The sequence below is a fragment of the Rhipicephalus microplus genome, chromosome 4 (assembly GCF_043290135.1).
Source record: "Rhipicephalus microplus isolate Deutch F79 chromosome 4, USDA_Rmic, whole genome shotgun sequence".
In the NCBI taxonomy this organism is placed as follows: Eukaryota; Metazoa; Arthropoda; class Arachnida; order Ixodida; family Ixodidae; genus Rhipicephalus; species Rhipicephalus microplus.
In genome coordinates this window covers 129407007-129422165 of record NC_134703.1, presented here as the reverse complement: position 1 = coordinate 129422165, position 15159 = coordinate 129407007, and positions in this window count along the sequence as shown.

The window sequence follows — 15159 nt, the reverse complement described above, 5'->3', positions numbered from 1 at the left end:
GTGAGTACAAATGAAACAAAAAGTGGTACGTATGTCAAGACCAAAAACTAAATTTGACGCATTGTAAACAACGAAAAAAAAAGAATGTGTTCTTTCCCCTCTATGTGCTCTATAAGTCAGAGGATGCGCAGTTGTACCACTGATTCCAAGCGAATTAACCAAGACATGGTGCGAAGCGGCTCTGAAATGCGAAGTGGAAACAAAAAAAAATTATGAAGTATGGGAAGCGGCATGTGCGTAAAGGCGAATTTTTCGAGAGACCTTGCATAAGTGCGGAACACGTAAAATTGTAGCGTTTACATTGTTTATATTTCTTTCCCAGCTTCTTCACGTGTTGTGCAGACAGTGTCCAGCTACCACGCTGCATGTAAAACCTGCGAGAAAAAAAAAGCAATTACACAAAATAAAAAAAAATTGTACATACAGATCGTTGTGCGTGCGAATCGCGTGGCGTGCGCAGCTCTTCTCGCAGCAGCAAAGTTCGCGCGCAGCCCTCCTCCATCGCCAGTCTCTCTCTCTCTCCTTTCACTCTGAGCATGCCATGTAGGTAGCTATAGAGTCAGCACCGGCCGGTATGTGTGTTCTGGAAGCAGCAAGTAGAAACACTGCCGTCTGTGCGCTCGCAAAGCGGAGGAGCCCGGCATCACTGCTGCTGCGGGATAATGGGCGCAATCATTAAGGTCTGCCGAGGCGCGTGAGAAGACCATTCATATTTTAGAAGCGCCCGCCGCTGAACTGCGGGTGCGGCGTCTCAGAATCGGCGCGCGTCGACTGTGCATGCTGGTGAGACAAAGAACGGGATATATATAGAGAGAGAGAGTAGCGTTGAAGGAAAGCAGGAGGAAGGGTAAAGAAGGAAAGGAGGAAAGAGAGTCGAGCGAGTTCATATAAAGGTGGAGAAGGGTATGGGAGCATACAGTGAGGCAAATAAAAAAAAAAGGGAAGACGGACGCAGCACCCAGCCATCCGGCGTCGTTTGTCTCACTAAGTCCGTTCGAAGCAATTAGGCTTTGCCTGGCACCGAACTGTGTCGCAGAAACGCCCGCGCAAACGCGCGAAACCGAGCTGCCTCGAATGCCCGATGCGCGTTTTTGCCCCGCAGTTCTGGAGCGGTCTCCGTGCAGGTTGTGGTTCTGGCTGCCACAAAGCGTGCCTTTACCAGAAACGCGCTATTCATCGCCACCGAAAAAGTTGCCCGAGGAATGCGCGTGTCGTGAGGCGTTCCCGCTTTTTTCCCCCATTGTTTCCCCACTCTAACCTTGCCACGCCGAATATATATACTTACCAACTACGTAGTTCGTTTTTTTTTCTTGTTTATATGGAAACTCGGAACAACTGGGAACGTCTTTGTTTCGCAAGAGTTTTGCGTCGCCTCATATAACTATCAAAGGTGATCCTTTCACATCCGTAAGCTCTTTTAAGCGAAATAACTTTACGTCCTGTACGTAAGGTTTTCATCATGCGCTCAGGCTACGACAAAATGTTTCTGAATCAAGACGAAAGAAACATAAGCAATCAATGGAGTCAAACTTGACAAGGAGTGGTGATGTCTATAGTGTTCTCGTCTGGGCCTCTGTAAACTGGCGTTTGTCGTGTGCGAGTAGATAGAATGTACGGACATCTCCACTATACGAAGTTATGCGTGGAAAATAAACTTTCCTCGTGAACACTTTTTCCGACTTTTTGTTTGTATATTTTTGTTTATATACTGGCTACACGCCCCCACAAACAAAAGAACGGTATAACGTCTTGTTTATTGTAAGCAAAGTTTCTCCATCTCAACGCTGCATTTAATAACAAAAGAACATTGATACGCGACTTGGCTTTCGGCACAAAGAAGCTTCTTCGAGGGAGGGGGGGGTGAAACGCGATAAGGTTCATAGAAATGGCGACGTTCTTCTGGGGGCCCCGGGCAAATATATTCAATGCACACAAGGCGTCTCGCGCGTCGCGGGGCTGTTTCCATTTTTTTGGTTTTCTTTACGCATCTCCGCGACCTTCCCTCCTTTCGTTTTCGTATTATTCTCAGTTGCTATCAGTTGCAAGTAAAGAAACTACGCACAGAACGAGAGGTGAGGGAATACGAAAGAGATCCGGGCGATGTAAAATGCATGACTCATCGATTTGTAGTCTCGGAGGGCGCTGCGCACCAAACTTTTGAAAAGCCGGCCTGGGTGCATGCCGCTACCAAGGCGAGTTTAACCTAAAAGAAAATGCACATTAAAAGAACAAAAAAAACACTCAAACACAGAGGAACAGAGTGTAGGACATCCGACAGTGTTGTACGCGTAGCAGTGTGTAAGCGTCCACCAAAGAACGAACACTCTTTAAAAAATATAAGCCAGTAAAAAAAGCAAAATGGCAAAGTCAGTCGGGCCAACATCCAACTCAGGCCTGCACTTTTTATTCAGCGCGCGGCGGTTTTCAAAAACGAAAACACACTCGCGCTAGACCTTCGCGAAAGTACTAAATAATGTGAGGAGCGCCCGATGGACTTCTGCATCTTCACAGACGCTCCTCACGATCAGCGTAGACTTGTGCAGGAATTTTACTCACATGGGTCGCTCTTCGTGAACTGCATGTACTTTAGCTGCATAGTATACACCATCCTCGTGTGACTCGCTCTGGCGATAGACACCGCTCCATTTTTATCTTCTTCCTCGGGAAATTTTGTGCACTCGGGTCATGAGGGGAGGCAGGCCCTTTTCACGTACACAGTGAGATCAGCGCAGTAAATACCTAACGAACAAGGGAACACTACATTTGCCTATTGCCACAAGCCCAAACAGAAAGCCCAATTTGATACGCTGGGATCAAATTGTGCATGCTCGATGTGTAGATAAATAGAAGTGAATATTACGCCTGTATGTGTTAGGTAGACACTAAACTTTTTTTTTGCAAGTGAAGAGATGAATTACAGATTCAAGTGAAGTGTGAAGGGTGCATGTTCTTATACAGGTTTGTAGGGTCTAAGAGCGTCGCAAGTTAAGAACTGCTGAAAAATCTGCTATGCGAGTTGCTCTAATAAAAAAAAATCCGACACGGAAGTAATACGGGCACTTGACGGATATCGGAACCAAGATAAGGAAACCTTCTCCATTGGTGCTGAGATTAAACAGCACACACACACACACACACACACACACACACACACACACACACACACACACACGCACACGCACACACGCACGCACACACACACACACACACACACACACACACACACACACACACACACACACAAAACACGTGAACGGAGGGCGGACCCACAGGTCAAGCGCTTACTTCCAGCTGAGTTTTTTATTGACAAGAAAGAATCCTATGTCCTCGTCCGGTCCATATCCTGTGTCTTTGCTCTCTGCGAGCATGTGTCTTTTTTTTGCGGTGTTTAACTTTGGTATGAATAACCAGCTATCCCAGTCAGCTACTGTCGGTGCTGTTTCCGGAACAGCACTATACCATGCAGACCAACCCGCATAGGAGGAAAGTACGGCCACCACACTCCACTATTCGTCTTCTCTGTGGCATGCGTTTCTTCCAGACTGCTAGTTTTACACTTTCGGAGTGCGTTTACCAATATCTCCAGCGAACAGCTATTACAAACTTTCAAACACTTGCATTGATTTGAGGACACGCACACCGACATTCTATTACAATCGCGCGTCGTACCCCACAAACCACAAGTTATAAGCTCGCGGAAGGAACGAGTAGGAAAGAAAGGAAAGGCGGGAATTTGAACCAGTCTAGAAGGACCGGTATACTACCCTAAACTGTGGAAAGGGCCGAGAGAGTTTTATAGATAGAGAGAGAGAGAGAGAGAGAATGGAGAGAACGCACACGCAGTCACACACTTTGCAGTCACTATACCTCCATTCGTCTATAACCACCGGTGCAAATCTGATGACTTCAAGACAATAAACACTGCCTTGGACGCCTTCACTGCAGGACGACACTTCAGTGCAGGACGAACTGCAGGACGACATTTCGGAATCGTTTCCACCATCATCTGTCAGAAATTTGCGCGAACTAACGAGCAAGTGCGAGTGATTTTTCTCGCCGAATTGTAGCAAGGGCAGTCGAAAAGCTTGGAGAAATGTGTCCGGCGCCTACGCATGAGCACGTCCGAAAGGCAGTGTATGCAAACATTTTTACGAACACTGTAGTGACGAAGTTTTTTGATGTTGAAGACTGGGATCGATTTTATCCCCGACAGCATAGAGCACACTTAATTATCGGCGAATTCATTTCTTTGCAGCACACCTCCATCGACTCTTTCGTTGTCGAGCATAACCTCGAATCAGGAAAACCGATGCAGAACAGGTGCTAAAACTGGGTATACCGGCTGCGATGGCCCCGATTGGATGGGTATCATATACAAGAACTCTTGTGCATTAAATTTCGTATACAATGCAAGGAAATAGGAAAGAAGGAAGAGAAGAACCGAGAAAGACGGTTTTTATTGGTCAGCTCTTAGTCGCTTCGTTTTTTTCCTGTGCTGCACGCATGTTTGATATGTAATACCAATATTCCCCTATCGATACCTTGCTCTAGTGTAAACCCCCTTGTATTCATATTTAAATTCTCAGTAAATACGTTCTCGTGGTAGAGTGGTGAAATGTACTTTAGAGAGTAAGAGAGAGAGGGAAGGTGTTTTGAACGTTATAATAAATTATACCGAGTTCCTTGTCATTGTTGTAACGATAAACTTGTAGCATCTCCAATGCAACATATCTTGCCTGACGTGCGTGTTATATGCCGTGTATAGTGTGATCAAAGTGTTCGTTGCAGCCGTGCCACCCAGGGAGGTTAAAATTCAAGTGCAGAATGGAGCATAGAAAGCTCTGCATTTGACAATATTGCCATGCATGTAGTCACTAATCTGGATAATTCAGATTATTTCAGACAACTATTATGACGTGGTTTGGCGCGTTATAACTTAGACTTCAGATATTAAAACGTAATCTCGGAATAAATCGGAAAAGACACTCACAAAAGCAGCATATAAGGACTGGTGTTCGCTTCCACATCAGATGGAACTTAGCGCCTGTTTTTTGTATCTCGCCTGCGTGAGTATCTGTTAAGCGCTTAATCTTTCCATATAGCTATGCGCCATCTTAACCAGTGCGGAGTTTTCTTCAAATATTGAGAGTAGTCCTACATAAACGTGAGGTAAGCAGATAGGAACAGAAACACAAAGAGGATTCACGAAAATATCTCCGTGCATACAGTGTATAGTGAACATCTTTTCTACACCTTTACTTCTACCCTTTCTATCCCTCCTCACCCCCATCCCTTGTGAGCCCTGTGGCGGTGTCGCTCACTGAAGCAGACAATAACGGGGCTCACTTTTCTCTTCCTTTCTATTTCTTAAGAACCACTCACACAAGCAAGCAATTTCTCGCGTTTCCGAATCAGTCTGCTTTCTTGCACGAGTACGCTGCAATTTATTCACCGTCACATCGGCGGCCTCCTATACACTAATGAATGCACGTGTCGAGCTAAAAGCTCTGTCATCCCGCTGCCGGCTCAGACACGGCCCGCTGACACCAGCACAATGGTCGATCTCGCGTGGAAACAATCCCACCGGGCGCAAGTGCGCGCGGAAACCGACCAGCCGGCCACCATAATAATAGCGTCCAGTCTCGTGCCGCCGCCTGGCGGGCCAGCGTCGTGTAAGCTTCGGGCGTTAATCCGGCTCAGCAGCTCATTTCGCGCTTAAGTAGCAGCGCCGCCGTTCCAGTGGCTCCGCCGAGCAGCATCAATCAAGCGACGAGCTGAGGCATGTGGCTCTCGGCCGGCTGCGGCTAATCAGGCACCGTCGGCTGCGCAAAACAAGGAATCTCGCGGTGGTCCTCTGCCCGTGGGATCCTCTGGGAGACGTGTGGTGGATGGCTGCGAGGAGCTCGCACCTCTTCACTGTCTTAAATGAGAATGACCAAGAGCTTCGCTAAAAGGAACTCGTTTCTTTAACTCTCGCCATCTAAATGTGTATATACTTGGCTTTCCTCGCTTTTATGATGGTCTGTGTCTTTTGTCTCCCGTAAGGACCATGTTTGTTTTGTTTCCTCTCTGTATTGTTTTTTACGCTGCCCCAGAATGTAGATGATGTGTTCGTACACGCGACTCGTGGAGCTATCTCGCTTCGAAAAGATGAATGCATTCATTCCGAATGGAACCTGGGACAGGTAAATTACCTGCGGTCTCGAATAACGCTTAAGAGAAGGAACGCGAGTATTGCTTGCTCGCTCACCGTGGCTGAAGTGGCACAACAGTCGAGAAAGCGCGTGGGATCAGAAAACTCGGTAAATATGAAAAGGTATAAGAGAGATGCGTAATGGGAAGGTGATATCGGGTGGGGTCACCGTTAACCCTCCGTGACGCTGCTTTATTTTTCTTTCGCAGTTTTATATATTCATTACGTTCTTTCCGGGACTTTGTGACAGGTGCTGATCCACGAAGCAGTCATTCAGTTGCGTACCGGTGATGATAAAAACCAGATATGGTAGATTTAAAATCCTTTTGAAATTGCTTTGACCAGTCCAATGAAGGGCCGCGATGATTGAGGTCAATATAGTGATTTACAGACACCAAGTTGTGCCCCGAATAATGTGGAGTTGACCGTGATGATATTCGCATCATTTAGTTTTAGCTGTAACGGTGTGATGAGTGTGGTGTGCATTAAGTGCGCGTTTGGAAATTCCGCTATACGGGAAGAGAGACTGAGGGCCCGCGCGGTGTCGACTAAACAACGAAGACGTCGAGGACAGTGACGCCCGAGAGCGTAGGGTGTAAGAACGGAAATAATTCAGCAGACAAGGTTCAAGGAGGAAAATACACGGAGCTTCCAGAAGTCAACAGTTGCTCACCACGAAGCTCCTATATAGAGCACCAATCAGGACGAAAGAAGTGCGAAGGAAGCCTGGTGTACAAGAGAGTTGGGAGTTCGAAGAGAAGGAGACAAAAAGGCCGTAGGGGTGGCACTGAAGAAGGGTAGTTGGGTTGTGGACCCGAGTTTCCAGGACTTCACCCGGTCGTGGTCTCCGGACGATGCCTTCAAGGGAGTGCGAACTCCAATGATTTGTTAGTTAGAGACTGTCACGAGGCTATTTATTGCAATGCACTATCGTGCAGGTTTGTCATGGAAGCGATGGCAAACGTCAACAAGAACAAGTGAGACCGTTTGTAGAGACACGCACAGAAAACTGAATGTACTTACATGATTAAGTCATCATCATCAGCCTGACTACGTCCACTGCAGGACAAAGGCCTCTCCCATGTTCCGCCAGTCAACTCGGCGATTAATATATAAGATATAACAAACAAGCACTCGGCATGCACAATCTATGCTGCATTGTGAGCGGACAAGACGGACGCAAGAGGAGGAAAAGCTTTCAATCGTTAAAATGTAGAGTTATTACACGCGGCGCGTTCGATTGCTCTCCGCTCTTCGTCGAGAACTCCGGGGCATCTCCCAGGGTTGCTCCACCTTCTTCTCAACAACCGCTTTGACTGATGCTGAAGCTCGCATCCCACCCAACCTATAAGCCCAAGTCCATTTAGAAAAAAAAACTAATCTTGCATCCCACCTCACTTTAGAAGTTGAAATCCACCTAGAAAAGAAAAAAAAGAACAAATCTTGTGTCGATAGGTCATAGTCCTGCAGATTTTGAGGTTGTGCGAGATGGCGCTGGAGTCGTCGACATGGAGGCTGGGCTGAGGCTTCTTCTACGCACTGACATCGCAGAGTACACAGGCCTCTTCCTCTTGGCCTCCATCGAAATTCTGCGACCGGTATCGAACCCGCAACCTGCGGGTCAGCAGCCGGGCACCATATACCAGCTTCACCCCAGCAGCGGAAGTGCCTAGCTTTGTCAGCAAGCATGTGCACGTAATATCTCTTGCAGCTGCGGGCCACGCTCAAGGTGCCGATGCTCACGCCGTCGTTATTTCCCCCGCACCTTTTGCAGACGAATGCCGCGTTAGCTGAAAGTCAAATCGAGCATCGGCACACTCTTCTACGAGGCTTTCCGGATAACGAAGGTTAATCGCTTTCATTTGTCGCACAAAACAATAATTGTCGGATAATTATTTGTGGATGACGCCGCACGGAGAGTGTACAAGGACCACTGCAGAGTAGTGGACATCACGGACCATTCGCACTTCGAAATCCATTGGGCTCGATGAAGCTACGACGGGATCAACAAGGGCACCTTCGTCATACAGCGGTGCCAAGTCTGACGGAAGTGCTGGGATCGTTAGCCTTCTTTGTTTTTATTCAATTTTCGTTTTTCACCTCGTTCTCTCTTCGAGCTTGTTATGCGTTTCCTCTCTTTCCATTTATTTCATTTTTCTTCTTATTTTATTCCCGATGGTTATTTGTCTTTATATTTCTCGTTTGCCTCTTTTTATTTAATATACGTGGTTTTTGTATATCGTGTTCACACTTAATAGAGATTTATAGTATAGCGGGCTTACCGGGCTACCGGGTATACCGTGATACTGGAATCAAAGTGCGCATGCGCAGATACGTACGTCACCCATACCGCTTCCCGAACGCGCGGTATTTTTCAGATGTCACGTTACTGTGGTAGTGTAGCTGTACGTAGTGTACGTAAACATGGCGGCGCTCTCGGACACCCGCTTCGAAGTGATTTTGGCTTAGTTGTTGAAAGATTGACCTTGTTCACAGCAAACGACTGTTCAAAGTGGCTTCGCTTGCCTTCAGTTAGCTTCGATGACTGAGTATTACGGATAAGTTGGCGTAGTTTTCGAGATAGCTTCGCGTTTCGAACGCGTCTAGGCCTAACTACAAGATCGATGTAAACAAGTCGGCTACATAGATGTTTTCGCGTTTTGTGCGTGGTTCATAATTATTTACTTTTATTATCACTAAAATAAACTTCTCACATTGCTTCACGCGGTGGCATAGGCAAACATTTTCGTTTTCCTTTCATTTTCACTGTATAACTTGTTAACCATATAATAGGCGGCGCCACCATCCCAGCTGGGGCATGTAAACCCCGTAAACGATATCCCGCTAAACTATAAGACGCTGCCCACAACGAACGTTTGCTGCACGGTAACGCCGTACCCTTAACCTACGCTATATCACGCTAACGCTAAACTATAACTGTCTAATATCGTCATGAAGACAGTAGAATAACAAAAGGAAGAAGACTTCTATTTGGTCGCGCGCTCAGTATGTGCAGTATACAGTTGGATATGCTATATGGTGTTTCGTCTGCACTAATATCGTCATCCAGGTGTTCGCAGAACAACAGAAAAAATACCTTTCTGGAGCGAGCGCATGCTTTATACCCCTTAGCTGGCTGTGGTTTTTTCAGCGCTACGCCAAGTGACGACGAGATATACGACAGCATGGCCCGCTAAAGTGCTCCGTGCCTAAAACGTCATTTTCAAAGACGAAATCAATTGCGGCAGCTTCTATGCGCTGTGACGGTCGATGTTGCGTGCAGAAGTCAGCTAGAATCCTTTTTATGTTGAATCGTTCGGCCTCAAGCCACGTGGCGGATCGACGTATTTGTGAAAATCGAGCATAGACGGGCATGGTACGCGTGTACAACACGCACGTCGACTACGCTGCAAAATCTCTCTGAGCTAGCGATAGTCTGACCGAACGTCGGCACTCACGTACCAGAACAGATATCGTCAGTTCCACCGAAGAAAAATGTGCACGTGAATAAGCTGCGCTGATCTGCACCCGCGGTGTACCGTGTCTGAACCATAAGCATCACACGTTCGCTTATTCGTGTGAAAGCGGGAAATTCTAGCAGCTGGACTATAGCTTGCTGAGCCAGAGCAGCAAATATGTATTGTTTATTGCATTTTAATAAAAAGCGGATAGCCAACGTTACACAACCAACATTGACATTACACTAGCCCTAGGTTTGCGACCAATTGGCAGAAAATAGAGAGAGAGAGATAAAGATGCAAGGAAAGGCAGGGAGGTTAACCAGACGCACATCCGGTTTGCTACCCTGCACTGGGGAAGGGATAGAGGGGAGAAAAGAGGTTGCAGAGAGATGAGAAGGTACACACAATCACGAGCACACTCGGGGAGCACACACAGTCTACAGGCGGTCGCTCAGGTTTGTTGACTTTAAGTAAAGTAGCAGTGCTTTAGTCGCCTTCTGCGCAACTGAGGCAGATGCCCAACGTCCTAGTATCTTCTGCACACAAAATGGTCTGGGGTCAAGTTGATTCAAAACCATCCGGAGCTGGCATCGCTGTGTGTCGTAGCAAGCGCAGCTGCACAGGGCGTGTTCGATGGTCTCTTCATCTCCGCAGTAGTCGCATGTAGGAGTGTCTGCCATACCAATGCGAAAGGAGTACACCTTTGTAAATGCAACACCCAACCAAAGCCGGCATAACAGTGTCGCATCGGAGCGGGAAAGTCGTGATGGTAGCTTTAGCTTGAGCGAAGGATCCAGTTCATAAAATTGACACCTTTGGAAGCTGGTAGACGACCAGAACGTGCGTGTGAGATCTCGAGCCAGCAGGTAAAGTTGTCTTGCTGCATCATTCCTTGATAGAGGAATCGGGACTTCACGGGTTCCTTCATGGGCTGAGCGGGCTGCATCATCGGCTAATTGATTTCCGGTGATAACGATATGTCCAGGCAGCCATTGATATATATCATGCCCTCGTGCTAGAGCTTCGTGATGGCAATGTCTTATTTCTTGTACCAATTGGTCATGACTCCTCCTACGCAAGGCAGACTGCAAACTCTGAAGCGCTGCCTTCGAATCACAGAATATGACCCATTTTCCTGGACGTTCTTGAACGACATATTGTAAAGCAGCCCTTATAGCAGCAAGCTATGATGCCGTAGATGTAGTCATATGCGACAACTTAAACTTGATTGTCATTGCTGCAGCCGGAATTAGAGCGGCACCTAATGAGCTGCTAGACGAGACGGACCCATCAGTGTATATCTGCGTTCGGTCTAAGTACAACTCATGTAATAATAGCAGTGTTGCTTGCTTCAATGCTACTCTGGAGTGATTGCTTTTCTTTTTGATTACCGGAATTTCTAGACGTAATTGCGGCTGGTCGAGGCACCACAAAGGACATGCCATTCTCGCAGCTGGCGTATATCCTGATGGAATGCTGTTTAGGTGCTTGGCTATTACGTCTGAAAACGTAGCACGTGGTCTTCCGGAGAGTAGAAGGGCCAAGTGGTGGTCGGGGACCCGGCTAGCATGTCGAATGTGCGCTCTGAGGCAATCCACAACTCTATATGTCCTGACCGGATGGTCTTTGGCAAGCATGATTGTGGCATAAGTAGAAGCGCATCGGGGCAGTCCTAGGCAGATACGCAGTGTCTGACCCTGCAAACTCTCCAATGAATGAGTATTGGATTTGCAAGTGTTAGTCAGTACCGGCAAGCTGTAGCGCAATAGACCCAGAAATAGGGCCCTGTACAGCTGTAGCATGGAGGCCACAGAACTTCCCCATGCTTTCCCGCACATTTATTTCATTATATGCGCGATAGATTGCAGTCTCTTCTTCAAGTACGCACAATGTGGGCTCCACGAAAGACTTCTGTCGATTATTATGCCCAGGAAACGATGCGTCCCTGTATATTTGACACTCTGCCCATTGATGTAAACAGGGTATGGCGTCATTGGTTTGCGTGTAAACGCCATCAACGCGCACTTCACAGTTGATATAGTTAGGCCTTGTTTCTGAAGGTAGGCTCTTGTGAGGGTCGCTGCCCGCTGTATTCGTGCACGCACCTGAGGACGAGTAACTGCAGCACTCCAGAGGCAAATATCATCGGCGTATATGGATAGGCACACCGACTCTGGCAGAACCTTCACCAGACCAATGAGGGCAACATTGAACAATGTGGGGCTTAAAACACCTCTCTGAGGTACTCCGCAGTAGGTGTAATGTTCAGCAGTTTTACCCTCATATGTTTGCACAAAGAAACCCCTGCCACTTATATAATCTTTTATCCATTGAAACATTCGTCCACCAATGCCCATTGCTGCGAGAAAAGTGAGGATGGCATCGTGAGCTACATTATCATATGCACCCTTCACGTCAAGAAAGAGTGCCACTGATATGCGTTTGCGACTTTTTTCTTGCTGAACAAATGTCGATAAGTCAAGGACACAGTCGATGGAGGAGCGGCCCCGACGAAAGCCTGCCATGTAAGAAAGGTATTTGGAGTATCGTTCCAAGTACCACTCGAGACGAAATAGAACCATTCTTTCCATCACTTTTCCGAGGCAGCTTGCGAGGGCAATAGGGCGATACGCTGTCAAGTCCAATGTCAATGTCAAGTCCAAATAAATTTTAAAAAGTGGTAGGCTCTTGAGATTAACAGTCTACGTTATAAAGCACATATCTTCAGTAGGCCCATGAGAGCATTATAAAATAAGTAGTGTTATTTGCGTAATTTTCATAATTATCATTTCAATAAATGTGGGCTTTTAATAAAAACTCCACTAAAACTGCACTAAAAATAACAGCATATTCACGGGGTGAATGATGGAGAGTGGAGCGAAGCTGAGTCCGCACGCCACTGCCGTGCGCTTCGGCCTGCCGTTCTCGTACGGCGGGATCTTGTCGGCGCCTATACGCGCAGCTTCACGGCACGCTTCCGCCTCGCACGCTCGCAGATTGGAGTTCCGTCTTCCAGCGCGAGCCGCCGCCGCCTTGCGAGCATGCCGCTCTACAGCTTTTGTTCATCCGCCAACATGAACACGCGCGCGCGCCAAAACTGCTTTTATTTTACTACACCGCGCCCCCTAGCTTACTGCGCCACCGACGAACACGCGATCACCAACGTCTTCGTGTCACGTCATTCTTATTTTCTCGCGCGCTCGCACATCAGGGTTCCGTCTTCGAGCGCGAGCCACCGCCGCCTTGCACGTATCATACTATTTATCGGCAAACTGTGAATCATCCGTTGGCCGCGACGGTCCATTGTCTGTCGGTTTGATGCACGAATGGACGTATGAACGCATAGACGAACGCAGGCACGGCCGCACGAACGAACGGGCGGATGCATAGACGAACGCAAGGACAGATGCATGTACGGACGGACAGACGCATGGACGACCGCAGGGACAGACACGTGGATGGACGCACGAGAGGATGGGCGGACGGATGCACGAATGGATTAACAGACGCACGAATGAACGGTTGGACGCATGGACGGACGGACGGAAGAACAGATGGACGCATGGACCGACGCACGGATGGACGGATGGACGCATAGATGGACGGACGGACGGATGGACGCAGGGATGAACGCACGGACGGACGGGCAGATGGACGGATGCACAGATGGACGCACGGACAGATGCATGGACAAATGCACAAATAGACGGATGCACGAACGGACACGTGGATGGACGCTGGGATGGACGTATGGACGGATGGATGGACGGAAGTAAGAATGAACGGACGGCCAGAAGCACAGACGGAATGACAGACGCTTCGCCCAACTCACCATTTTCCATGAATATGCTGTGATTCTTATCTATCTCATACTATAAAAAACGTCCACTAGTATCGTACCATTTGCATTTTTAGCGTATATGTATTTCGTTAGATGTACAAGTACCGCCTTCTACGGCCGGTTCAAGAAGTAACGAGAGGTAGCTAAATACGACTACGACGGGACGATCAGCACGCCTTAAGGAGCTTCGTGTCCCCCCCCCCCCCCCCTCCAAAAAAAAATGTTCCATATTTAAAGAATGCTTGACGATTCAGAGTGCAATGTACTCTGCTATCTATATGAGAGCATTAGGATGGCCTCATTCGGCTCTGCGGACTGTTCAGATGAGAACGGACATGGCAAGTTCGTTTGGAAAAGTGGTTAACGATTTAGACTACTCGGTACACTACTATGGTAGAGCTGAAAGCTGTCCTTTCGACCTCACACTTGATGAGGCCACATCGAAAGAAACTGTGTGTTTAGAAAAAGTGGGCAACGATTAAGAATACAAGGTACTCTACTATGGGAGTGCATAAAACCGTCCTGTGGACCTCACACCCGATGCGGCCAAAAATTACTCTAAGCTACACGATCTGCCGTATACTATGATTCCTGTTTAGAGAAATTTATTCTCATGAGCAGTGAACATCGATTATAATCCACAGAACATCGCGACGGAACACATCTACAAACACGCCAGGAATTGTTGATTGATTGATATGTGGGGTTTAATGTCCCAAAACCACCATATGACCTTCAGAGACGCCGTAGTGGAGGACTTCGGAAATTTTCGACTACATGGGGTTCTTTAACGCACACCAAAATCTGAGCACTAGGCCAACAACATTTCCGCCTCTATCGGAAATGCAGCCGCCGCAGCCGGGATTCAATCCGGCAACCTACTGGTCAGCAGCCGAGTACCTTAGCCACTAGACCACCACGGTGGGGCCACCAGAAATTGTTACAAAATATAGGTTTACGTTTGCGCACGGAAGACAACATACACTGATACACAAGAATTGTTACAAAAAGATATGTTTACACATGTACAATACTTGGTAAATGAAGGACACACAAATGAAATGTAAAATCTATATGTTAGGTATTTACATAGTATTTACAAGGTATTTGTGCGTGTAATAAACAAACATTAACCTACCAAAACCAGGCAGGCCTGAAAACAAGCTTTACACGTCTCTCGCAGACGAACACAAAAGGGCAGGACCAGTGTCGAAGGAATTCCTCCTCACCCAGAAAGAAGAGTTCCTCCGACAAAACAGATGGTATTTCCTTGTACAGTCGCTAGAAATCGGGAAGAGAGAATCGGGGCGACGACTTGCTGCAACCGCCTCACAGCGATTGCGCCAAAGACAAATACTAGCAACAATTAGAAGGCAGGCGAAACAACCTCGAGAACAACGCCCAGAAGAAACAGTGATTTACTCCGAAGCTGCGAAGTCCAGCATGCACAGCCCTCCAGAAAACACGAGCAACGACGCATTGCCTCAAAACATGCTTATTTGTTTCCCGTATGGAGCAGTTCGGGCAGTACTGGCGAGGCGCTTGAAACATGGTTGAAAGCTTGCCGAAAAGTGGAGCGCAGGGCGTGTACAGCAAAAGCCACTGCCGGTGTGTTTAAAAAGAGTTGTTAACAATGTAGGAGTACTTGGTACTCTATTCTGAGA